Source organism: Aythya ferina (genome assembly GCF_964211825.1).
Source record: "Aythya ferina genome assembly, chromosome: 22".
Lineage (NCBI taxonomy): Eukaryota > Metazoa > Chordata > Aves > Anseriformes > Anatidae > Aythya > Aythya ferina.
Genome location: NC_140320.1, coordinates 4701337 through 4726936, shown reverse-complemented (window position 1 = coordinate 4726936; position 25600 = coordinate 4701337). Strand labels below are relative to the sequence as shown.

At 50.6% G+C, this 25600-nt stretch overlaps 1 protein-coding gene across 5 annotated transcripts in view; it reads right to left on the bottom strand.

The window, feature by feature from the left end:
• Positions 1 to 25600, bottom strand: part of GRIK4 (glutamate ionotropic receptor kainate type subunit 4) — a 166320-nt gene that overhangs the window by 78269 nt on the left and 62451 nt on the right. Inside the window, exon 1 of one of the 5 annotated variants that reach the window (XM_084495967.1) lies at positions 7610 to 7710. The exons of the other annotated variants lie outside the window; for them this stretch is intronic. The gene's annotated coding sequence lies outside the window, so the exon portion shown is untranslated. Of the gene's footprint in view, positions 1 to 7609; positions 7711 to 25600 lie in introns of those variants that run through there. 5 annotated transcript variants of the gene reach the window in all.

Here is a 25600-nt window from a genome sequence, read left to right as displayed (position 1 = left end):
ATCCATCTCCCAGCCATGCCACCAGAAGCCATCCTGGAAGGAATAATGATAACAGGTCTTGGTGCATTGAAAGCAAGCATTAGCCAAACACTTCACTCCATATTTTTCTCACCCTTTTAAGCTGTCTCGTTCGAGAAGAGACAGTAAGCTTTATATTGTGCAGGAGGAGGTGGTTATGTGTCTCTCTGGGGCTGAGGCAGGTGTTTCTGCACAAGCGACCTCCAGATGTTTCTGCCGGCTTCGCAGGTAGCAAGGGAAAACGAGTCAGATGTCTAACTGCAGCCTATGTGTACCCTTAAATTTCCCCTGACCCTCCAAAATATCCTTCAGAGTTTCCTCAAGAATCTGCTGCAGCAGCAGCCTCAATTACCCTTAGAGCACCAGGGCCATAAATCACGCCAAGACAAACTGCGTTAAAGTGCTCTAACCAGCGAGGATGACGGGGGCCTTGTACAATAGCCAATTATCGCAGGGGAGTGAATTAATAACATAAATATAAGTGATGAGGGCCAATTTCTAAGTACACCATCCAATCCCCTAAAACACCCTTCTCTCCGTTGGCGGTGAAGCAGGGCTCCAAGAGCCGCAGCGGCGCACGCAGGGACATGGGGGAAGCTGCCGGGGTCGAGAGCAAGGGAAGGACAGCTCGGGCAGGACACACGGATGGATGGCAGAGATCCAGACTTGGGTCTCCATCGCATGGCACGTGCAGGAAACCCAACATCTGACAGCATATGGACAGACCTCGCGGCAAGGAGCCGAGTCCTGGTCTGAGAACATCAAAGGACAGAGAGCACCGAGCTCGGACAGCTCACTCCAATGCCCAAAGCCATCCTCAGCAAGGACCGAGCACACACACTGGCTCTGTTTCATAGCAGCTACCAACTCCATCAAACAGAAGATGAAGTGTCGCTTTACTGAGCTAATTACTGAAGCTTTTATAAAAATGGTGGACACCTAGGGCAAGATTCATCAATATGGATTATTAAGCATGTGTAAAAAGGGCTGGAATGTATCCTTCATGTTCTCTGTAAACACGAAAGTCAATAAAAGATAGATATATGCTTTGAAGACAGATAATCTATTACAACAGAGTTCTGCAGGTTGCTTATAAGCATGGTTTGATTAGCAGCGTGCTTATAGTTACATGCTGTACGGGCTGCCCCGGCAGGTAACAAGTACCATTAAATTATTCTCAAGAATGGTGTAGAAATTTTGCCAAGGCTTTGGCACGTGCTGACATCCAGTTGAGAGAAATAAGAACTGTATATGTAAGGACTGGTTAGATCCTGAACCAAAAAAACACCTTCTCTCCACCATCTATGAATGCTTGAAAAGGTCTGCACAAATACCACCGCAATGCACCGAGTACGGCCAGGCGAAAATGCAGAGATTAAATTAGGCATTTGTCCCATGGGCATTAAAAAAAGAAACTGAATATAATTTTCTCACAGATGGAGCAAATTTTTAAACAAAGTCTTATTTGCCTGATTTTTTTTTTCCTAATATTAAACCTTTGGGTTCCCAGCCTGGTTTGCCTTGCTGCTGAATGCATTATTGAGAGGGGATTTTAAAACCCCCTGGTCAGCCCGCGGATGGCAGGGCAGAGCTCTTTTTATTGCTCTTTTCCCTCTGCAGCCCTTGGTTGGGGTTTGTTTTCTCTTATATTAATTATGATGGCTTTTGCTCTGCGTGCCAGCAGCCGGCCAGTTCCACGGTTCTGCTTCACTGGCCTTCCCCCGGTCACCTAGCGAGATGTTCGCGGCTGTGGCCTGGTGGCTGCCCGCAATTAGAGCTTCATCATCTCACCCTGCGGGAGAAGCAGGAACCTCCAAGCCCCTCCTGGCTCCTTCCAGCCTGAGTTCTTCAGCAAGAAGTGGTTTTTAGGCTGCTCATTCGAGGAGGCACCTCGAGCACTTTGCAGCCTGGCCCAAAGGCTCACACCCCTCTCACCTCCCTATCCAACCCTAAGCAATGGGTTGCAGCCAAAAAATGCAACCAAAACCAGACAAGACACCGAAACGCAGCTGTTCCTGGTGTGAGACACCACCAAGAGGCAGCCTTTCCCATCCCACTCCTTGGGAGGAAGGATCCATCGCTAATCACAGTGGAAATGTTGCCGTGATGTTATAAACGACTGTGGTTTGAATTCAATCAGCAGCACTTTGCATTACTAAATACGGGTTTACATTCATTTCTCATCTCACAGCTGGTTAATCGGAACGGTAAACACACGCTTGCTGCTGGTAGAGTTTGCACTGGAAATATTCAGCATTTTTCTTCCACGCCCAGCTCCTGGAGGTACGTCCCACCCACACGGCTGATGTTAATGCACCGGCCTTAGAAGCTTCCACCACTAAGCAGTAAGTTTTGCACATGTGAAACCTGCTACCTGACGAGACACGAGGCCAGAGGCTGATTTTTGAAGGCAAGCCTTCAGCTACCTGCCAAGCCCAGCAACTTGCAGAATAAACTCCCAGGCAGACCAGAGGCACTGAAGCAGAAGGAGAAAACACGGCACAGATGTCAGCTGCTGGGGAGGCTCAGACCAAGCAAGAGCACTGGTGTCAGGCTGAAGACCTTGTCCCTCTGCACCCGGGACCTGATGGTGGGTGGCAAGGTTTTGCTGCAGGGCACAGCTGGGTAAACACTCGGGAACTCTAAGGAAAGGTGGAAATCCAGGGATTTAACAGCAGCACTGGTCTTTGGCCCGTGTTCCTGAGCTGTCTGTAACACGAGTTTGCCAGAGTTAACACCGGTGCCCTCAAAATGAACAGTTTATAACTTGCTCTTGTTTATCTGTGTCTCTATTGCTGCCATTAATATTTAATGTCTCTGGAGTAAAGGCTCCTCTCCAGCATAACAAGCCCTGCTGCAGCATTAATCAGAGCGGCAGCAGCCCGCGGCTCGGCGCGGTGCTCACGGGCTCCCACGACCGGGGGCTGCCAGAGGGGCATGGGCACCCTGCCAGCGCCACCACCGACCAGACTGTGTCTGGGATGGGAAAGAATCAGCTCTTTCCCTTCTCGTCCTGCTGTCTGTTGCTAAACTGGGCACCCCCTGAGCTCCTGGTGTCACTCTGGGCTTTGCAAGCAGCCCCGTACCCGGCCCCATACTGACCAAATCTGGAGGCAGCAGGGAGCTGAACACAAGGCTCCACGTCCAGAGCACTGTGCTCAGTATTCAGCTGCTCTGACACAGCAGTCTGGGGAGAAATGAGGAAGAAAAGGCTGAGCCTGCCCCCCTGGAAACCACAAACCCTCCACAGACCTTACAAAAGCCCTAAATGGCAGCTTATCCGAGCCTTTGGTGCGCCCCTGTTAACGAACCCCTTCCCTGTGCCCACCCACGGATGTCCTGGGTCACGCTATGGGTAAAAGCCTCGGGGAACAAGGGTCAAAAGCTGCTGTTTGATGGCACCCAATTTGTGCTAGTCTTATGTATCCTGAGGTCATTAACTTGGATAACCAAAGCTTTGCACTTTGATTTAGCCCAGTGGAAAAGGTAATGATGAAGAAGAGAGATCACGATGGATAAGGGAACAAGATGGGATCATTAATTTACACAAACACGCTCTCCTAGACAGCCTCAAATCCCAATTATGGACTAAAACAAAGGCTTCCCCATTTGCCGCAGCTCCCCAACCCAAGTGAAGGAAATGAACTAATCCCAGCTCTCTGGAGAACATCCACAGCTCAGAAAGGCTGCCCCTGCTCCACCACGCACATGGAGAACTCCAGAAACCCTTGCATGAGCAGTCTTGCTCCAGCACTTACACCACAGATCGCCCACAGACCAAATTAATTAACGTTTGTACCAGCTCAAAAAACGAGAGTCAAAACATATTTACCTGGAATCACTTCTATAGGGATGCAGAAGGTCCCCGTTAGCACTGCAGGGCACGGGGTAATGGCCAGGGCTTTTTGCCACGAGCAGCCTCAGTGGGGTGACGCCTGTGCTCTTTGTTCTATTGAACAGAGATTTTTGGTCCAGCCCTTCTTGATGCTATTCAATTAAGTAAAACACAGCCAGAAGAATTATTTCCTTTCCTTAAAACGTATAAAGCAAGCTCCCTCTTTTCCAATCTCAGCTGCCAAATCTTGGCCCTGAACTTCAGTACCAATTTCTCCTTTATTTACTGAAAGCTCACTCTAAATCTTTCCATACTAGAAATGCCAGTCCTCCAAACAATTACTCTGCCTGCAACATTAGTCATTTGCTACATTTTCCATCAGCATTAGTCATTTAATGGCATATCATGTTTTCTATAACAGGATCCAGGCCATCCCTTTTCTGTCCTGCCCTCCTCGGTTCTTTTCTACCCACAGCCTCCCAGATTCCCCCTCCTGCTCAGGGGGCACCAGGTGTTGCACCTCTCTCCCTTCCCAACCACCAGGAAAGATCGATCTGCGTGTGGCTCCAGCCAGAGCTGGTCTCACAGAGACAACAGGGGGCACAAACACCAATCTACTTTGTAGCTACTTGCGAAAAAAATCACAGTACAAAGGGGTTTTTAAGGCTAGAGAGCTCCTAATTGCAGTCTTGGGGTTGTCCCTTTGAACCAGTTCATAACTGACAGTGAAATTCGAGGCAGGGGGCAATGAAACCTGCCTGGAGCTGAGCATCACCTCTGAGCCCTCTCCCACCACAAGGCAAGGCACCAACGGGGCAACTTTGGGGTCTCTATCAGGTGCTGATGGTAAGGGGACTGCCCGCACTACAGGAGTCTCACAGCTCAGACTCCAGGTGGGTCAAGGACTGTGTTATACCCAGATGTAGTCTCCATCTCCCCAAAACCTCAAGGAGAGGGAGATAAGATCTAAGAGCATCTTGTCCTACCACCAACTGAGCAGCTTCCACCACGCCAGCATGGCAGCTCCGCTCTGGTTTCGGTCCAGGGTTCGTGCGCCAGCCCCGCCAAAAACACACTGAGGCATTTTTATCCCAAGGTTTTCTCCCCTCCCTCATGAAATGCTTTGATAGAAAACTTAAGACTAAAAATGGAACTTTCCATTTTCTGCTGCACCAGAAAAAAAAATAAAAAATAAACTAGTGCTCTCTTTCTACATACATATGTTTGATGTCAAAAAGGCAGAGCAGGTCATTCTTAAAAAAGGTACTTCAAATACCAATACTCCCTGTCATCTCGGCTTTCCATCACAAAATGACAGTCTCCTACTTCAAAACAAGATCTAATGAAACCACATTTATCCCCATCTCACTGTAATCACATTAGACAGTTCGACCAATTTAACTTTATTGGTTTCTTAACTGTCTAAAAAAAAAAAAAAAACAACACACAGAGACCAACCCTACGTGTCGCACTCCGCTCGAACAGCCACCTGCAGCAGCCTTTCAACAACAGCATCTGACGGTCAATAGAGCCTTCTGTTTGGCTTCAGACTTCCTGCTAACATCTCATTTTCCTTAAGAAATGCGTGCAGCTTCTCAACACATCGCATTTTGTTTAAGCAAAAACCTGCAGCATGCTCTCAGCCATCAGAGGCGCAACCGGTAATATTCTGAGGCTCGTCGGCGTGCGAATGCTCACCCGTGGGAGAGCCTGGGTGTGAACACGGATGAGAATATTGCTGTAAACTGCTACCCAGGCACCTACACCATGTGCCCGCTTCCCCCTACGGAGAGAGAGGGGGCGGGAGCGTTGCACACCTGGGGCAGAGGCTATTGCAATGCCAGGGATTCAATTTTGCAGTAATTTTTCATCCCTAAACGCCGCTTTGCAGCGGCACCCCAGCCAAATGCAATTAACCTTTGCAATGTGCCACCACTTTCTGCGAGCACAAGGCAGTGTTGCTCCCCGGGTCCCACCAGAGATTTCCATGAAGAAGCTGTAGGTGTCTCCCAGAGAAAGGAGAAGCTGGCCCTGCTCCAGGTAACAACAATTTGGAGACGAGACCAGCAACAGCCGCCAGTTTATTCGTTGCCTCAGTGAAAACCTCAGCCAGATTCCTCTGAGCTCCCATCCCCTTCCCCTACTGCTGACATTTGTAGTAAAGGTGGTGACATGATGTGTATTGAGGGCACCTGCAAGTGGCCACGGGAGACAACCTGTTCGATGGGGGACCAAATGTTCCTCGGTGCTCTGAGGGCCCTGGGGATGGGATGCCATCCCCTTGCACCCTCTGGGCATCGTCGTGAAGTGGCAGCGACCCTGAGTTGTGCTCATCCAGGCCAAGCCCTGCAGTACCATCCCTCTTGTATCCTCCTCAGCCACCACAGTCTCCAACCAGCTGCAGAAAGTGACTCCCCAGCCCTAGAAGTACTTTTTCCTTTCCCCCCAGAGCCTTCCAACATTGCCTGCAAACAGGTTACTGAAATAAACAAAAGCTCAAGGCAAAAGAGACAAGCAAACAGCAATGCTCCCCCTGCACTCTGCTGCCTGGGGCTGGGGAAGCAGCGAGATGCACGCTCCCCCTTCCAGCTGGAGATGCCACATCCTATTTTCTGTAGGGCTGGCTATTAGCAACATCAGCTCCTACCTCCACAAACGTATTAGCCAAGACACACGCTTGCAGACACCTCTTGCTCTTGATGGGGTGTTTGAACACACGCAACGCTGCGCAGCGGGCAAAAGCTAGCAGGGGAGGTGTTTCTAATTAGCCAGAACATGGAACGGGAAGCAGCGAGAGGCTGTGTTTTCATAGCACCAAATTAGGCTCATCAGGTTACCCGCTATGGGCACGATAATTTTTTAAGTGCTCCTTTGAGGCAGATAAAAGATAACAGAAATTATTTCAGCAAAGCACTTCAGGCTATTTGGCTAAAAGCAGCTTTTGTCTCTTCTGTGAGACAGAAGTCAAGTCGAGTTGGAAAGCAACCCCTGAATTCCCTCTTTCCCCAGATCTCAAGGCCATGGAGGCTCGAGCAGACCCCAAGGCCATGGGGGGCTTGGTCCACCATGCCCAATGCATTGTGCTGGCTCTTGGGAGCCCAAACTTCAGCACAAAAGCAAAGAGCAGCTTGGCAGCTCTCACTGCTCGCAACCACGCTGATGCAGAAGCCTCCCCAAGCATCCTTAACTCCACTGCTGGGGGAAGGAGGTGAGTCTGTGCCCTCAGCTCGCGCTGGTTCACTTCCAGATCAACAAGTGCACAAACCAGAGGTCACCAGCACAAATCTCTTGTCTCACAGAGACTCCAAGGGATGCCCCACGGATCATGTTAAGCAGAGATTGCCAGGTCCCAATTCCTAGTCGAATGCACCAATTCCTTGCCTGAGCTTTCCAAGCAGAAAAAAAAATAGCTGATGAAAAAAGGTAGCTTGCTTTGCAACATTATGTATCTGTTTTCCTTTAATAAGACACACTGGCAGCAATTAGAAGACAAAGCCATTAGATGAAATTTGTTTAGCCATATTAGTGACAAGCCTGCGTCAAAACACGGGCTCCCCGGGGCCCAGACCTCAGCAGAGGTTTTGAGGCCAGATGACTGATGGAGCTCCCAGCTCCCCGTCACTTTCACCAGGCTTTGGGCTGGCTCACTCGTGAGATGATCTCGGCTTCCCAAGGAGCAGAGCCTCCCTGCTGCTTTGTGGCCATCCTCTGGCAGAGCTCCCCGGGGCTGCTGCACCACTAGGCACCACCACGTACCTGGTTTAAGCGAGTGCTTGCATCTTGCACAGCCTGCAGCATCCTCCCAGCATCAGCACGCACCGCTAACACATGGCAACACGCAGGAAAAAGCCTTCCCCATGGATCTGTCTCACCAGGTACAGCTTTCAGTTCCTCTGAGCTAAGCAGATCCAAAAAAAAAATAATAAAAAAAAAGCCATCTGAGGTGTTTCATCTCCTGAGGGCACCTTTCATCCCGGTAGGATTTCGGTGAGATCTGCGCTGGGTGTGCCCGCAGACGCAGCCACTCACCCGGCCTTCAGTCAGCTACAAAAGCAAGCGAGCACTCAACTTGCTGCACGCCTGAGGTATTTCAAAAGGATTTTGGTGAGGACCTCCAGTGCTTTGCTGTGCCCTGTTCTGAGAGGCTCCTGCACACTCCACTGCTCAGTGATACAGTGCCGCACTCCCAGCTCCTGGGGTTAATTGGCCCTTTGCATCTCCGGGGCTGCTTCCTCCTTTAATAGCCAATTAGGCCTTATTAGCTACGTTGTCATTTACATCCGAGGCTCTCAGCAGCAGTCCTGAAGCTACAGCTTTACCCCGGTAGCCCTTCTTGCAAGGCTGCATGGCCTTTTACATCGCAAGCTGACCGCTCTGCTTAGCTTGTGGCCTCGTTGCTGCAGCACCCCCCCTGGCTCAGAGCATGGCCATGGGGCACCCACCTGCAGGGAGCCCAAAGGGAAGACCCAAAGAAGCCCTGACCCAGCAGAAAGAGGCCAATTTGTTCTGTACAGCTCCTAATGGGCCTCAGCAACCCTGCACGGGGACGTGTATTAAGTGGGCCACTGTCTGCTCGTAGCCACCCGCCAGAACATGTTGACATAGCGCGGCACAGATCAATAGAAAGAGAGCTAGATAATGGCAATTGATTTTACCCATGTAATAAAGTTGTTGAGTCTCTGATTCACGCATTAGTAAGTGCTCATTTTATTGACCTGAAGGGCAACGGGACTGAGTTGTTGTGTTGTTTCCTTCCAAGCAGCAAGCATCATTTGCTAATGAGAGATGGCCTGGTTCCCTCCTCATTATCTCTCTGCTTCACCCTTCCCTTCTCTGCCTCGTCCAGCTGCTGCTGAAACCCACGGAGAGCTTGGCAATGACTGGCATCTCGACTGACAATGCTGGTCGCTCACGCTCTCACATCCCCACTCATCTCTTGCCACAGCAAGTTCCCAGCCCACTCACAGCAGGTCTCCCTCCCTGGACCAGACCCCAACTCCTTGCAGAAGCCCGATGCAAAGCCCTGACACTCAGTGCTTCTTCAGAAATTGAACCTATACAAACATCAGCTGCCTCCCTTCACCCTCTTTTTTTTTTTTTTTTCTCCTTGAAAACACTCTGATCCACACTGCTTCAATGAGGCCAGAGCCAGATGCTATCCAAGATTCTTGCAAGAGTGATGAAAAGAGTCTGCTGCACTCCTGCTCAGTTGTCAAATTGGAAAGCAAGGAAAGGACTTGTGCCAGCTTCCAGCCTCTCTGTGCCTCAAATATTTACAAACCTGTAGAGCTGGCATCCTTCGGGTTAACAATTATTATTCAGATCACTCCTTTGGACTACAAGAGGCAAGACTTCACACTGTCTCTGGCAATAGTCAAGCATCCAGCATCTGGGAGGACACAGGGAGGAAGACATCAAAAAAAACAACCTCCAGAGAAAAGAAAAGTCCTCGTCTCCCAGCACCAGCTAGGACAGTTCCTGCATGTGCCTATCAACAACCCTCATCTCCTGGGCTTTCAGCATCAAGGGTGCATCAGAAGACTTCTGGTTTGAAAAATAAGGCTGAAGAAAAGAGGTAGGGGAGATTGAATTAGAAAAGGACTTGCAATAAGGAAAGATTCAGAGGCATATCACGGATAACATTAGGCCAGGACATAACTCCTCCTAATGGAGTCTCAGCGAGGTTACTCTCACAGCACTACGTGTACATACAGAAAGATAAAGCCAGGCACCCGCAACAATAAAAACAGATGTTGAAATTAGCAGGAATCCAAAGGAGGTTAATAAAATGCTGGAAAGAATTATGTGTCAACATCTACGTGGAGGCTGAAGGAACGTAACATGCTATTCCTAGAAAAGCAGCAACTAAAACTGACACATGAGAGGGTAGAGAGATTGGGAGAGCAAGATAGCTCTGCCATAAAGCGCGAGAGAAAATCACTTAGAGATGAAGAAGATATTTAAGGATGGCATTAAACGGAAGAAATGAACATGAAACTATGGAAATGGGAGAAGGGTGTTTTTTCATGCGAGAAAAAAACAAACAAACGAACTTAGATTTAAACTAATTCTGCTTCCCCAAAACCTGGGAGTGATTTCAAAGCAGCAGTTTCCAGTGCTCGCCTTGTGCAAAGACCTCCTCAAAATGCTTTGCTGATCAGTGTGCAATGGCCTGGGTGGCCCAGAGGAGCGCCTGTGGCTGCTGATGGAGCTGCAGCACGCACTGGCCGAGCTTTGGAGGGTTTCACCCCAACCTGGTCCCCCTACCCCTTTGCCACCCCATGGCTGCTCCATCCCAGAGCTTTTTGCATGTGGACGCCCCACACCCTGCACGCACCGGCTGCGTGTGCTGCTCTCTGTCATGCTGGTGCACCACCAGCTGCCTGCTGGCATCCCCCCCTGCTCCACGCATCCTTGGGATGCCCTCGCTCCTGGTACCTCCTGGCAGGGAAGGCAATTTCATGCTCAGGCAGTGCTGCTTTCCATCCTCCGTGTGCGTGCACGCTCCCGGACAATCACTACCAGATGCCTGGAGCACCAAAAACTCCACACACGGACACCAGCGAGCAGCAGACAGCAACCTGCTCCCCCCTCCACGTGCTGCACCCAGCTGCTGGCACCTGTTTGGCCCCTTGCACCTGCTGACACGGTTCTGTGCTGCTGCAAGGTTTTGCTGCCTGCTGCTCGCAGCCCGGCGGATTTCGGCACCTCTCAGTCTTGAAGGACGGCATACCAGACGGGGAGTTGGGAGTTGCAGGTGTTAATTTGAGAGCTTGCTACAGGCAATTCCTTTCATTTTCTCTGTGCCTCTGCTTCATATCTAGACCGTTAGAACAAATGTTACCGTCAAACCAGAAGTCCATCCAATAATTCGCACTAATAGCTTCCCAGCCTTCAGCTACTCTCAGGTTAGGAAACTTCTGAAAGCAATGTTGTTTATATATTTAATAACTCTTAAGTGCTTTTCTCTTCTCTCTGCTTGGCCAGAGCCTTAAAATGTATGGAAACTTTTTGTACTTGAAACATCCTTTGAGCTCAACGTGTCAATCACTGTTGAACAAAACCAGCATGGAATCATACAAGCATTTTGTTTGGAGAAGACCCGCAAGATCACCAAATCCAACCATCACCTGACACTACGAGTCCACCACCAAACCACGTCCTTAAGCGCCACATCCACAGATCTTAAAAACCCCTGGAGATGGCAACTCCATCTTTGGGCAGCCTGTTGCAATGCCTGTTCCTCCTGTGAAGAAATTCTTGCTGATACCCAGCTTAAACTCCCCAGGTGTCATAGCAGGAGACACGCAGAGCCAGTGATGCTCTCCACCTTGCCCATTCTGCTCACGATTTCCTTTCCTGTAAAGGCTTTGGTACAGACGTTGCCTCCCGCTATAAATAACACTGTGCAGCAGTGGCACCGAGGGGGCTCCACCTCAGCTGGAAACTGTGGACATCACAATTTGGGGAAATTAGTGGAAAAAGGTTCTCAGTGCTCACTTGTACAGCATGGACACACACTCACCGTACACTTGGGGCTTGCTCAGGGCTTCTCCGGGCACAGGCTCCCTTCTGCACAGTGGCTGAGTCCGGCCCTGCCCAAAAGCTGCAGCCCCATTACCAGCTGATGAATTGTTTTCTGCTCTCCTGCTTGGCTCCAGATTGGGTTATCTGCGCGGAAACGTAATTTGTTTGCTGATATCAAAATGCTGCCACTCACCTGCGGGATTAACACCGTGACAAAATCGTTAGAAACCTGATGGAGCACCGGAGGCCTTCGGAGTTTGCAGAAAATTCATCCTTCAGCCTCATGAACGCCGGCTTCCCAGCAGCTACAGCAGCACTGCCCCTGCTCCTCGGATCCCCCTGGACCAGCCAGAAACGCACGTGGATGTTTCAGGGCTCAGCTTTTAGACGAGCTCAAGGGCAAACAACACCTGAAGGTGGGGACAAGCGTGGGGGTTCAGCAGCAACACCCCAGCACTGCAGCCCTCCAAACCCCAGCGTGGCACGGGGAGCTGAATCCTACACCCTGGTTAACCAGCACAGGGTGCTGCACCCTTCCCTGCTGCTCTCCCGTCTCCTGTTTCCCCCGGGCACACTTCAGAGGAGACAAAACATCCCTCTTAGCTCTCTCCCTGCCAGTCACCGCTGCTGCATGACGCCATGCGCTGGCAGTGAGTCACCGCTGCTCCTGGGGAAGAACGGGGAGAGAAGCGACCTTCCTTCCACTGATGCGCTGCCAAAACCCCCCCGCAACGCAAGCTGTCTGCTCCGTGGCGCTGCCTTCCCCCCCCAGCAGGCTGCAGAGCGGCTCGCCACTGCCCTGCCAGCAAGGTGACACAATCAAATATTTTTTTTTTTTTAATATTTTTTTCTCTCTCCAAACAGCGCTCCGAGCCGCCGCCGAAATTTGCATTTCAATTTGAGTTCGTTCTCGCGCTTGAGATGAACTTCTGGAATACCTCGTGGTGTGTGGTTAAGGAGCGCGCTCCCTCGCCCCGGCTGCACACACGGGTGTATTTTTAGCCTTGATCCCTGCATTAGAGAAAAGTCACCCTTTTAAAAGAGCCGTTTTATTGCCAGGCGATATTAGCACAATGAAGAAAAGCGCTCCTAATTTTTATAAATTATCTCATCATCTGCAACTAATTAGCAGCTGCCGAAAGCTGGGAAATCACTCCTCGCCCCGCAGAGACTCGCTCCGAGCTACGGGGAGTTCAAACAACTCCTGATGGCCAAGGATTTCACGACAAGCCTCCAGCCAGACCCAGCACGGCTGTCCCAGGGGCTGTGCACCCTCAGCACCTCCGCCCCGGGATCTGGATGTGATGCAGCTTGGCCAGAAACTTTATTAGGATCCAATCTAATCAAGCTGCTGTGCCTCTCCATTCTCCTTCCCCTTGCTCCCAGGCGCTGGTGCCTCTGTCTGTGCCGCTGTAAATGTGTCTATAAAAGTAAAATGAGCAAGCAGCCAGCGGCTAAATGGCACTTAATCAGAAGAAAATGTATACCCTGGTGGATAGTAAACTGCTATTAAGTTGGGGGGGGGGAGAGAGAAGAAAATAATAAGCTATAAATGGACAACCAAATAAATCTCCTGCCATACCAAGTGAGAGCACATCTGGTTAGGTGCCACCTCCAATGAGTTGTGAGCAAAATATTTATTTGCCGCCAAGCACCTGGCAGCAGGAGAGGGAAGGGATTAGAGCCTGGAGAGCAGCGCTGCTTCCACTGCCTCCCTGCCCACCCTCGCAGGCAGGGGTATGCCAGCTACCTGCCCTCTGTGGATGCCCTAAAAATCCCTTCTAAAAAATATCTGACCATCCAACGGGCCCCAGACATCACTGGCCAGGCTGCAGCACTGCCCACGGCTGGTGGGGCAGCTCCATCTCATCCTCTCTGCTGCTAGGACACAGATTTGAGGTTGAAAAGCCATCTCCAAGAGGAGAGCCCCTCAGGCTCCATCCCTACCCCAAACCCCAAGGGTGTCAGCAAGGCAGCAGGCCATAAGGCTGAGCTACCAGAGACGCCGATGCCATAAATACCAAAGGACCTGCAGACCTCTGATCTTTTGGAGAGCCTTAATTTAATACAGAGCACTTCAGCATTAAGGGAAAATGGGATTTGGGACTAGGAAGTCCCCAAGGGAAGAACTCCTTGGAGAGGGACACCATTGCAAAGGGGATTATCATCATAATCACAAGATTAGTCGAATAATCCCAGCCTAAAAGAGAGTTTCTGTCTTCTGCAGGATGCTCAGCATCCTCCAGCTTTCTTGGAAACGCAGTGCGGAGCAGGATCAGCTTGACTTTGAGGAATGATATGAGGGAAAGGAGGACCTGCTGCAGCAATTTCTGTGCCTCACAGTCCCATTCAAATTGCTCAGTGCATTTCTGCTTTGCTGAGTGGAGGTGGCTGCTCACCTGCTCAGCTCCTGCCTCCCTATGGTGCCAATACAGCACACGTGCACTGGCTTTTCTATCCCCCACTGCTACAGACTGAGGGTTTTGCTGTTGGTTCCCCTTTTAACTGATTTAACGCAGGAAAGGGGTTCAGGGCTCCCACAAATGGCAAAGCCAAGCAATCCCGTCTCACCAAACCAAAAGACAACGTGACAGGGTAAACAAAATAATCCTCCTCTACTAATCACCTGCCTTTTCTAATGCAGCTCTTGCACAAAGTAAGGAAGTAATTATGTGCTATTCCCCACCATAGGTCAGGGAGCACATTAGCGAGCTGAGACTAAAATCCAAATCATGGTGTGTCATGCCCGGGCCTATTAAAATAAAAAAATAATAATAAAAAAATAATAAAAAAAAGCCAACAAAGAGCACAGCTCTGTCCCTTAGCACAGCGGTCAGCCCCTGCTGCTCCCCAGGAGACAAACTCTTCTGCACAACAAGAAATCTGCTCAGCTTCAGCACTCACACCTTAATTTCCCAGCTAGAAAAATACATATAAACAATGCTAGCTTTTCATATATATTTCCAAATGCTCAGCTTTCAACTTAATACCTTTAGATTTATTAGCTAGGCAAAGATTTTCTGTAACGGCAAAGACTGTGTTTCATATTGCGTCTGGAAGTGGCTAAATGTTGCAGCCAGCCCAAAGGTCTCTGAACCGAGCTGTGCACTTGGCTGAAGTCTGTTGCCAGAATCAGAAAGGAAAGAAAAGAGAGGTGCAAGAAAAAGCAATGCCTGAATTTAATTCCACCGCATTTTCCATTTATGCACCTGAAATCAAACTCCATCCCTTCAGCAGCACTGCATCACCAGGAAGGATGCTCGGGGTGGCTAGGAGCTCTGGTCAGGAAGCACTGGAGAGCCTGCTTGACTCCACTCTGGTAAAGAGATGTATAAAACCAGGAGAGGAGAGATAATATCCTGAGCATTGAGAGTGAACCACCGTGAACTATCACGTTGCACAGCGGAGTCTGTGCTCCTGCACCTCCCAGGAGAGCAGCAAAGTTTAGCCCTGGAAAGCTGCACTTACCACGTGGCTGCGGGTGTGCTGCCCCCACTGCCCACAGATTCCTCTCCCTTTAGGCTGGCAATAAAATAAAATAAAATAAAATAAAATAAAATAAAATAAAATAAAATAAAATAAAATAAAATAAAATAAAATAAAATAAAATAAAATAAAATAAAATAAAATAAAATAAAATAAAATAAAATAAAATCACAAGGCAAGCAGACAGCAACCTGTTGCGCCACTCCCTGCAGGTGCTGGCCGTAGTTCCGGCAGCTCACAGAGAGCCAGTTCTGCCTTTTCCAGCATGAATAACGCTGGACTGTTTCCAGGTGGAGAGGTGGGGGACAGCAAAGAATAGAGCCAGGACATTCACAATGAAAGTGTGCAGCTATGTCCAGGAAATGACTGTTTTTCAATAGGGCTTTGGGTGTTAGTCACTCCGATGCTCTTTCCGGCATTTCTGCTGGAGGTTTGGTTTGGTATAGTTGATATTTGTTCTCAGTTTTACCTTCCTGGGTTAGAAAGCATCAATGCTCCACACTAGAGGTGCCCCCTAAGCCAAGGCACCAGACCTTTGGGAGGTTCATTGCTTCCCTAGGTGTTGGGGCACGTCTGTCAAAGCACACCTGGTGGCACGACCTTCTGCTCAGAGACTCTCTGCATTGCTAGCTACTGCCTGAAGCTGCTCCCTGCATCCTCACAATAAAAACATTCCTCCCAGGACAACAAACAGCCCCCCATCCTTTGCAGTTTGCCACCAAAACCCACAGGACCCAGGCCACGAGGAGAAGAGAAAGCAGCAGAGGGGCCACGAGCAGCTCAAAGCCATTCCCGGCGATGCACAACTGCCCCTGCAGCCCCGTCCCCATCACCTTGCAGAGCTGGGGGCTGAAAGCATCTGCCGAGAGACCTCCGTGCGAGAGGCTGGCTGCCAAAAAAGCTCCCGAGGACCGTGAGCACTGGAGCTGGCTGAGATGACTGAGGAGAGGCTGTGACTTGCTGAGCAGTGACTGCTCCTCCAGAGCTATTATAGACTATCAAGTAAATGAGACATGTTATAGGGGGGAAAAAAAACAGTAAGGAGGCTGTATTTACACAGGAGCCTGTAATGACTCCATCGCTGTGTCAGCTTCACATGCTTGACAAGACAGACACGGGCCAACCTCAAGCCTCCTGCCTTCATTTCATTTCCTTTTCATAAAGCCAAGCACAGTGGCCACAGATGAATTTTTCTCTCTCCTTTTTCTTCCCGGACTTACCTGGAGATGCCCTGATACCTCTGAAGCACAGGGCGAGGCTGGGGTTGTCTCCACATCACCCTAAAAACACCCCCTGCAGCTCCGGGCAGCAGCAGAGCCCCAGAGGACCAGCGGGGTCAGCAGCAGGGCTGAGGCGTGCGGCACCTTCATGCTCACACCCCGTGTTCCTGCTTCGTTTCTCAGAGCTGTTTGCACCTTCTCCCTCCAGCAGGACGCACAGCATCTGGCAGGATGCTGTTTCCAATTTATTTTGGTTGTCACTGCCCTTTGTGCTTACAGTTTACGGCTCGTTTTCTATCACCTGCGGAGAGCTTGCAAAGCCCAGGGATGAAAGAAACACGGCCATGCAGCTTGCTGCAGGTACCAGAGGCAGGGAGGATGGCCCCAAGAGGAGCTGCTGCTCTCCTGCCCCAAAGATGCACAGTGAAGCAATCAGAGAAAAACTTCCCCTAGCGACTCAGGGGTTCTGGGCACCAATTCCCAAGGAAACAGTTGTGGCTGTGTCCCCCCAGTACAATTTGTGATGCGCTCAGGACACCTTACATCCCCTTCCTGAAGCCTGGCTGCGTGTTGCTGAGTTGTGCACACCCCGTCTCCTCCATTCATTTTGTTCCCAGTATCAACAATTCCACCAGCAGTGTTTGCAGGGCTGTTGGGACCGAAAACACACAGAAATAGAAAACAGTAACCTAGAGACGGGGAAGGGAGGGAGTTCAAAGAGCTTCCCTGCTAAATGACAACCCAAAGCTGCCTGCAAATAAAACTCTGGAGCTCATCAAGTAACTCTGACCACTGAGGGTGCTTAATAAAGATTACTTCGCTATAGCTCCGCTTGCCTGAGGCATCATTTGTTTCTAATGAGATGCTCCATGGGATTTAAACGCATGAGAGAAGAGGCTTTTCAGCCACTGTGATGATCACAAGCTTTCTGCTCCAAAACCCAAGTGCTCAGCCCCATGTCCTACCCTAGCAAAGCTCCTCAGCCATGCCAAGCTGGACAAGGCAGTGCTTGGTGCCAGGGGAAGCCACTGCAGCCCCACCGAGCCCCTAAAGCCCAGCACCAGCTCCTGCAACAAACCCGCACAGCTGGGGAGGCTCTGGCATGGGTTAGCTAAGACTTTGCACAAATACTGCAATATTTTGGTACCAACTCAACCGTTCTTTTGCTTTGTGCTGTGTGATCACCCAGATCCCATTTCTGAGTGTGCCCAGGAAAATGAAGTACTTCTTCCCACCATACCAGGGCCCCAATGAAAGGAGCATGCCAAAAAAAAATCCACATGCGACCGAAATGGGTAGAACCACAGCAGAGAATAAATGCTAAAGGTTTGCAACTTGCCAAGCTGTGCAAGGGACACAGAACAAAATGTTCTGAAGTGCAGGAGCCAAATGACAGAGCAGACTTTTGCCGCTGGTCAAATGGGAAGATGCACAGGGCAGCTGGGTACGGCCAGAAAACGACTCCGCAGTGGCAGGAGAGGAGCAAGGATGATTAGGGGCATCCTGCCATGGTAAAATTAAATGCTTGTGAATCAAACCTGGTACAAGGTGGATGCCGTCAAATGTGTTGTTGGACACCACGGAGGGTGCACACATATTCAGAAGCACAAGTCCTGTAGGATGCTGATGACTGGGAAACTCTCGAGCAGCGAGATGGGACAGCTGACTATATCACTATATCTTTTGGGCAGAGGTTGGTGCATTTTTTGTCTTGCCAAGCAGAAGAGCCACAAACTGGAGCTGGGGATGGGTTGGAATCTGTAACCAATGTAGACATCCTCATACAAATCTAACCTGACACCACGCTGTGACTTTTCCGACTTCGTTACCCTTAGGCTTGGCAAGAAGATCACAGAAGTCTTAAGCTCATGGGGGATGAGCCTAGGGCTAGATCTTCGGTATTCAGCCTGGCCTGCACCTCTGCAACATGAAACCAGGACTCATTGCAGAGGACACAGCACATACTGATCAGCCCTGCTGTCTACACCATGCCAGAGCACAGGGCTGGAACTGAAAACCCCTCAGCCAGAGACAAAATAAGGGCGCGCAGAGCCCCTTCCCTGCTGCCCTAGCCCTAAAATTGCTTGAAAATTCTTGGATTTTCCAAGTACAGAACAAGCAATATTGTGAAACCCCACAGTTAGATGGCAGAGAGTAAAAACCCCTTTGTACCTCTCCCCCAGCCTGCTGTAAGGCACAAGGCTCAGGTCTCATCTGCAGCAGCAAAAGTCAGAGTCCCACGGAGCTGCGAGCTGACTGCTCAGGCTAAGGTCAGGTCCTTCCCTCCGTGGGCGGTTTTAGAAGCATCTGGAGCAATTATGCTTTCGTGACTGCCGCTGGAGAGAGAGATGGGTCAGAAACACGTGCAGTGACAGGTGACATCTGCATTAAGTCAGGTGGGCAGCTAAAGTTAGCTAGAAGCACCTGGTTGCTCTCCTGCAACAGATCCGCTCTTGCAGAAGCAGATAATCAGGGCCTATTAATAATTACTAGGCTCTCTTCATAATGAAATTGCAGCCCTCAAGATTTCCTGTGCTCTTTTCCCCTCCTCCTGCATCCAGCCAGGTTTTCTTCCCTTGCAGCACTCCCTCCCAGAGCCCTGGGGGGGGGGCTGACCACATTTATTCAGCACGACGTGCTAGGAAAGCCACGCAGGGACACACGGTACCCAGAGAAGGTATCGCCTAACCAGCCTCCTATCAAGCCAGCAAAAGAAGTGCCCAAGCTTGAGCAAAGATCAAACCACTTACCGAGCAGTCAGCAAGGTCTTCACAAAGCACAAAGCACTCACGGGCAAACCATCACCTCCCCTCGACTCTCGTGGCTCTTGGAGGATGGAGGCCCAGCCCGTCCTTCCCTTCATGCACGTACCCCATAGGCTAAGCTTTTCCTCCAAAAGCCCTACAGCACATTAAAACTCAGTTTATTAAATAAGGCAGTGCTCTAACAAGGGTAATCCACAGATAATTTCACTCATTTAAACCCTGTTTCATCTCTACCAAGTAGACTTATTTCCATTTAACAATCTTAATTCTTTTAACACTTTCCGGCTCCCAAATTGGCTTCGACAGCAGAATTGACATTCAGCCATCATTTTCACATCAAGTTCCATTTAGCCTCTCCAAATCCCTACAGCATCTGGAGGTGCAAGAGGAATTCATTAGCGGTGTCTTTGGGAAAACGAGCCATCCCTCCCTGCAGCCTCCTTCCAGCCACCGGCCTCGCTTGGCAGGGCTCGAGGCAGAGCTGGCACTTGTCAGGCTAAGCTGCTCCTCCACGGCAGATGCCCCCTGATGCTCTTTTCCATCTCCCTGCTCAGGTCCCCTCCGTGCCGACACACCAGCATCTGCCTTCTTTGCTTCTCTGCCCAGGACTGCGCTTTTATCTATGGGCCACAGAGCGAAAACCTTGCAGCCTGTGCCCTGCTTGCTCCCTGCTTCCCTTGTGGCCCAGGGCTGCATTTTCCCCCTGTAGGGAGGTCTCTGCTGGCTCCCAGAGCCCCTTTGCTCCCAGCCTGCTCCCCCTGGCAGGAGCCTGCGCCCCCAGACCTCTTGTGGAGAGGGAGCTGAATGCTCCTGGGGGCAGCAGGGGGCTCTAGGGAATGGTGCTGCCCTTGATGTGACTTCACCCTCCTGGACCTTCCCAGCAACAAACAAAATCCAGGCTGAGGACACCCATCCCTCCTGCTTTAGGTAGGAATTATGCCCCGGGTGCTCTCCCCTCGTCTCCCACACCCACGCTGCTTCTCCAGCCCTCTAGCACAGCCCGCGGCTCCGTGCTTTCCATAGGAAACATCCTACAGAAAAACAAAACTCCGTCTTTCAAGGTCTTCCATCCCTTTTCCTGAACTCTTTCTCCTAGCCCTCAGCCAGTAGCTTCAGTCCCAGCCTGGTGAGGTCGGGCAGGAGCAGGAGGAGCACAAAGGCAGGAGGCAGTCTGCGTGGGGAAGGGCAGGATCAGTCCCAGCTGCTCCATCCATCAGCAGGTTGCTCTCCACCTCGGGTCTTGGGGCTTTTTCAAACACTAGAGGTTCAAAACACCTGGATATCAAGAGCTTCTGAACGTAAGCCAGGACAATTTGGGCTTTTAGCCTTACAGGCTGTGCTTATCTTGCACGGAGCCACGAGCAATTAGCTGCAGAGGGGGCACTTGAGATAAGCGCCCTCCTTTTGGGTGAAAAGCATCCTTTCTGGGAAGGTTGCCCGACAGCCCTGCAGTGCCTTACACCTGCAGGAGGGCTTTAACACCTCACCCAGCTGCCTGCTGCACACGCTGCGCCCAGGAGAGCTGCTCCCTGAGCCTGCAGCCCTGCAGGGCAAGGACAAGTGGACTTGCCAAGAGCTACCCAGCAGGAGAAAGAGGAATAAACCTCGGAGCACAAGGCATCATGCTTCAAACAGAAGGAAACCCCACCTTACACTCGCAGTATGGGGACCTCGCTCTGCTCCAACAGGCTGTTACGAGCTGGAGTCGCCTTGCTGCCTTTGTCCTCCCATCTGCCACCCTGCAGCTTGCCTTCTCGGGAAGGTTGGAACAGCTCGTGAGCAATGACTTCAGCTTCAGCTCAGCTCACCTTCAGGAACTTGGGCTGCTGCCTCAAGCTGCAAGGCTATCCTCCACCTCACGTCCTGAAAACACCTTTAAAATCGTGCCCCAGCCACTGGGGACGTGCACCTGAGGACGAGCAACCACATCCTTCAGCCCCAGGTGCCCCGGCCTCAGCCTTGCAGCAGAAGCTGCATCTCGGAGCGAGGGCTTGCTTACCCTGTGCGATTATTCCAGTTTTGTAACTCAGCACAGCTCCTGTCCACATCCTGCTCAATTCAGGTGGTGCTTTAAATGCAAGGTAATTGGTCCACAGGGAGGAACAAATTTAAAGCTCAAAGTATTGCTGACGCCGGCGCTGAGTTTTCAGGTGCTCTGAGCTGCCAAGACAGCTGCTCTCCATCAAATGAGCGTGGCTTTGCAGTGTGATGGTGCTGGCTCCAGCGAGGGGCTGCTAGGGACATTTAATTCTGCTTTATTCTATCATGAAGTCAAGCTCACCCCAGAGCACGTGAAATCCATTCTTCCTCAACTGGCCACAGGCAAAGCCGAGGGTGAGGCGCTGGGCAGTGGGAATCGGTAACACAGAGCGGTGCCCGAGCCTATCTCAAGGAGCTTTCTGCAGAAAATCCAGCTTTGCCGAGTTTGGCTCCGAGCTGGAATTAATTTTGGCAGCTGTTTAGGCAGGGAACCAAGCATCTTTCATTCATGTAATTGACTTTTTTATTCACATATATATATATATATGAAAAAATAATGAAAGGCATGACAGAGTAGCTCTTGCTATTACTAGCTTTCACTCTATGAAAGAAAAAGATCCCTGGTAAAAATGTCTGAGTGGCTAAACACACAAAGTGCTGCCCAGAGGCTAGGGCAGTATTTAGACAGAAAGCAGGCTGTGTGGCTCTCAGATCCCCATCCTTGGCTCGGGGACACTCCTCAGCATCCAGGAGCAAAAAGCAGACCCCTAGAGCAGAGCTCTGTACACGCACCTCTCTGTGTCCATCCTCTGCCACAGAAGCATGCCTGGAAGAGTGATGCCGGACATTTACAGCCATCAGCCCCTCTTCTCTAGCAAATTTTCCACTTCCTGCTGAATTAGCAGCTGCAGCATGGCCAGGCAGCTTCCCAGCCCCGAGATCTATACCTGTGCAATGTGCATGTGGATGTAATAATGAATCAAAACAAGACTCGGGGCCTCTAGGGGTGTGCAACGTAGCCAGGCTCTCCGGCACTAGGAGCAGATCAGTGAAGATAACTCCTCCACAGAGGTGCAAATACACCAGGAGATGCACCGTTTCACTGAGTCCATGCCTCCTTTCACGCCGTGCCCTGTAACATCGATCCGAGATATAAATCTGCTTATAATTCATTATTCATATTATCAACAGGGCTGGATTCCTTAGCCGTAGAGCAGCAGCTCGTTGTGTTTCGTGTGGCAAAGGCACAGCCTGGAGACAGACAGACAGACACCCCTTACACCTGCCTCCCAGGCAGGGGACATCTGGGGACAAGCGCGAGGATTCGTAGCCAACAAATTGCTCCAAGGGCCTGGCATCTCCACGGGTGATTTTTTTCTAAATAAGGATTTATGCACTGAACTCAGAAAACATAAATAAAATATCACTCTCCTGGAAGAATAACGAAAACAAAATTAAAAGGGCAAATAGTTAACAAATTGATATTGTATTTCTCTCTCCCTCTCCCCACTTGGTAGAGAATGACAAATAACTACCGATCTACTTCACCTAAATGAACTTAACCGGGCCTTTTTAATATTGGGGGAAATTAAACATTTATAATGGCTCAGCCAGACAAATTTAGCAAGTCATGCATCAACAAAGACGTGGATACGGCTCCTCCTGCCTGATTCTCTATTTCTTTAAGCACTCAGATTCTAGGAAAGTCCTGTGAAAGCCTTTTAAAAAAAATAAAATCAATAGAGGGTGAACCCTACACATGAGTGCTCGGATGAGCCCAGCGAAGTAGAAATGGAGCAGGGGAAGGAAATTCAGGGACCCATAGCACAGGGCTCAGACACTGGGGCTGCTGGTGGCCACATCCAGGTAGGTCCCTGGGAGATGACCAACCTCGGGGCACCTCCAGCAAGCCTCAAACTGGGGCTCCTGGGGACTGGGACCCCGACACATGTTTGTTTAAGCAGCTCCCCCCACCTAAATGTCACCCAGCTGCAGCACAGCCTCCCTCCTACCAGCGCAGCGTGGGCACAGCTCTCAGTTCTCCAAATTAAATTATTCTGAAGCCTTTAAAAACAATCGGTCTGCGCACAGAGAAGCTGGATAATCGCACGTGTCTCGGTGACCTGCTGCCTTCCCAGCCCGGTGCTTGCCCTCCTGTACCCAGGAGACAACTGACTGGAGGAGAGGAGGCACCCAGCCCCTGCCAGCAGCTTTGTTTTATGAAACACTCATCATAATTACCAGCAGAAAGGTTTTCCAGCAACAGCACCACCACGTGAGCCCCAGCCGTCGTCTCCCTGCTTTCAGCTGATGGCAGCAGCCTGGCTGCTGGGTTCAAAGCCAGGGTAAGGCCATTTCTCTGCCGGGGAACAGCAAATTGGTGAGCAGCAGTTTATTGCACTCGCATCGCTATCATCCACAAAGGGCTGCGATCTGCCAGAAGGCAGCGTTGCATACGGAAAGGAGACGCTGCTCTGCCTCCCAGCACGGGCAAGGGGAGCCTCAAGCTGGCACCAGCCAACCTGCCACGGCACCTCGGCTCTCCCTGCCTGCCCTAAGAGACCCAGGCACGTCCCCCCCATCCCTCAGCACAACCCTGGCAGCCTTTCTGCCTGTCCCCGAGTAGAATCACACCGTGCAGCTCCCCAAACAAGCAGCTTGGGATCATTAGCAGCTTGGGAGGCTAATCCCAGGAACATTTTCCTGACATTACAGTTCCAGCAGCAGAGCAGGTGTAGGAGACTCACAGCCCTTTTGGAACTCCAGATTTTGGGAACCGTGCCTAGAAACAAGGACAAACGTCCCAGGCTGGCTCTCCTGGTCCCACCCCATGGCCACTTTGGACTCTTGGAGACTTCTCTGGTGGACAAAGCGCTACCACGAGCCCTGGGCCAGCCACACGAACTGCTCCACTGATCAAATGGTGGATGCATTAGGTATGGGGTAGACGAACCCTACGTTTCACCACACAAAACACCCTTAATGCTGGGGCTCAATGCTTCCGTGGGATGTTTGTGAAGCTGGGAGGGATTTGGGCAGGCAGATGGAGGCAATTACCGAAAGGAGCACTTCAGGGGCTGATGGCCTTGCAAGGAGTTTGTCCGTGGACAATGTGGCAGGGATGCTGAGCCTCTGGCTAGTTAGGGCAGTGCTGTGAATAAATCACAACTTGGGCTTGTGTATGAATGTTAAATGAGTGCCCAATGAATCTTGCACCCAATGAATCTCACAAGAGAATACCAATTTAGGGCCCTGACAGCCTGCTCTGTAAGACCAAGTAAATAACTTAGTAAATAACTCAAGTAAATTTACAGTTTTGAGTAACGAGTCAACAAACAGAAAACAAAACCAGGATTACTTCTCAGGACGGGAGAAGCTGCAAGAAGCTGTAGGAGATGCTGGCCCAGAGCGTGCTGCATCTGCCATCCCTGCCTGCCAGTGGGGCAGGCAGGAGGGAGCTGATGTTTTCTGTGCTTTTGGGGTAGAAAAACACAAGAACGATTGCAAGGGCAAACACCAACTAGCAGGTTTCACTCCCAGGACGTTTTGGTAGCATGTGTACGAGCCCTTTCAAAGGCCACCACATGTCTTGAGGCGCTCCCTACACATCTCCTGGAGCGTTTGAAAGTGTTTGAGAATATGCCCAGTCCTGCCTGCTTCTTCATCCCCTGATCTCAATCAATATTTGAGCATCTATGGAGAGAAAACCTCACTGACATGGACCAGGAGAGCTGACTGATAAACAAGAGGCTCTTTGAAAAGAGGAGCTATTGTGGATGGAACATGCAGGTCCGTGTTTTTCCCCACAAAGGTCTCCCAGACAACATGATTTAGGAGACTTTCTCTAGGATGGGATCAGAAGGGAACGCAGATTTTAAGCCTGGAGAAAAAAGCTGAAAAAAAAAGGCCCAAACCAGTGGTATTTCCTGTGTAGTGAGGAGAGAAAAAGAACAGTAACAGCTCCAGGTGTACAGGAGGCTACAAGCTGTGCCTGTGCACAGCAAGGCTGCGAGGAAGGTCACCCACAGAACATGTTCTGCTCACTGCTTTGCACAGACGATGCCTCTGAAGCTCCCTGCAATGCAACACGCAGCGGGTCCTGCCCACGCCAGCAAAGCAACACGGCCCTTCCTCAGCGTGTACTCGAAGCAATCCGCTACCAGAAACTCCACCGAGAGGTATCAGGGCCAAGAGCCACCTGAAACCCCAGGAAAGCAGCTGCAGGAGGGCTCAGAGTTCAGTGTAAAAGCCGAGTGCCCCTGGCTCAGCACCATCCTGCCTCCTTCCAGCCGTGCCCAGCAGCAATCACCTCTCCAGCCACCTGGGGAGGAACCAGGGCAGGGCACTGCCTGCGTTCACCTCACACACTGATCATAAAACTGCGCCTTTCAGTGGTCCATTACCAGATGGCTCTCAGAATTATTCTGAATGTTAGCTTGCGTTTTCTTTGAATATTCAAAGGCTCGTGCTGGTCTGTTTCCCTTCGCGATGCAGCGCATTGATTTATGTCACTAGATACCGTATCCCCCTGCCTTGCCAAAAGCATGCTTTGGGGAATGATTTCAGGGCTGCCAGTAATATTTTTCTCTCCTTTTATGCTGTGCTTTATTTTTTATTAACTTTTTGGCTGGATATATTTTTAAAATAAAGCTGTGTCTTGAAGAGACAAAACCAAAACCCCAAACCCCTCCTCAGCTCTTCGCCCATCTGCTTCAGACTCCATTTTCAGAGAAGTTGCTTTAGACTTAAGTGGGGGGGATTCACTGGGT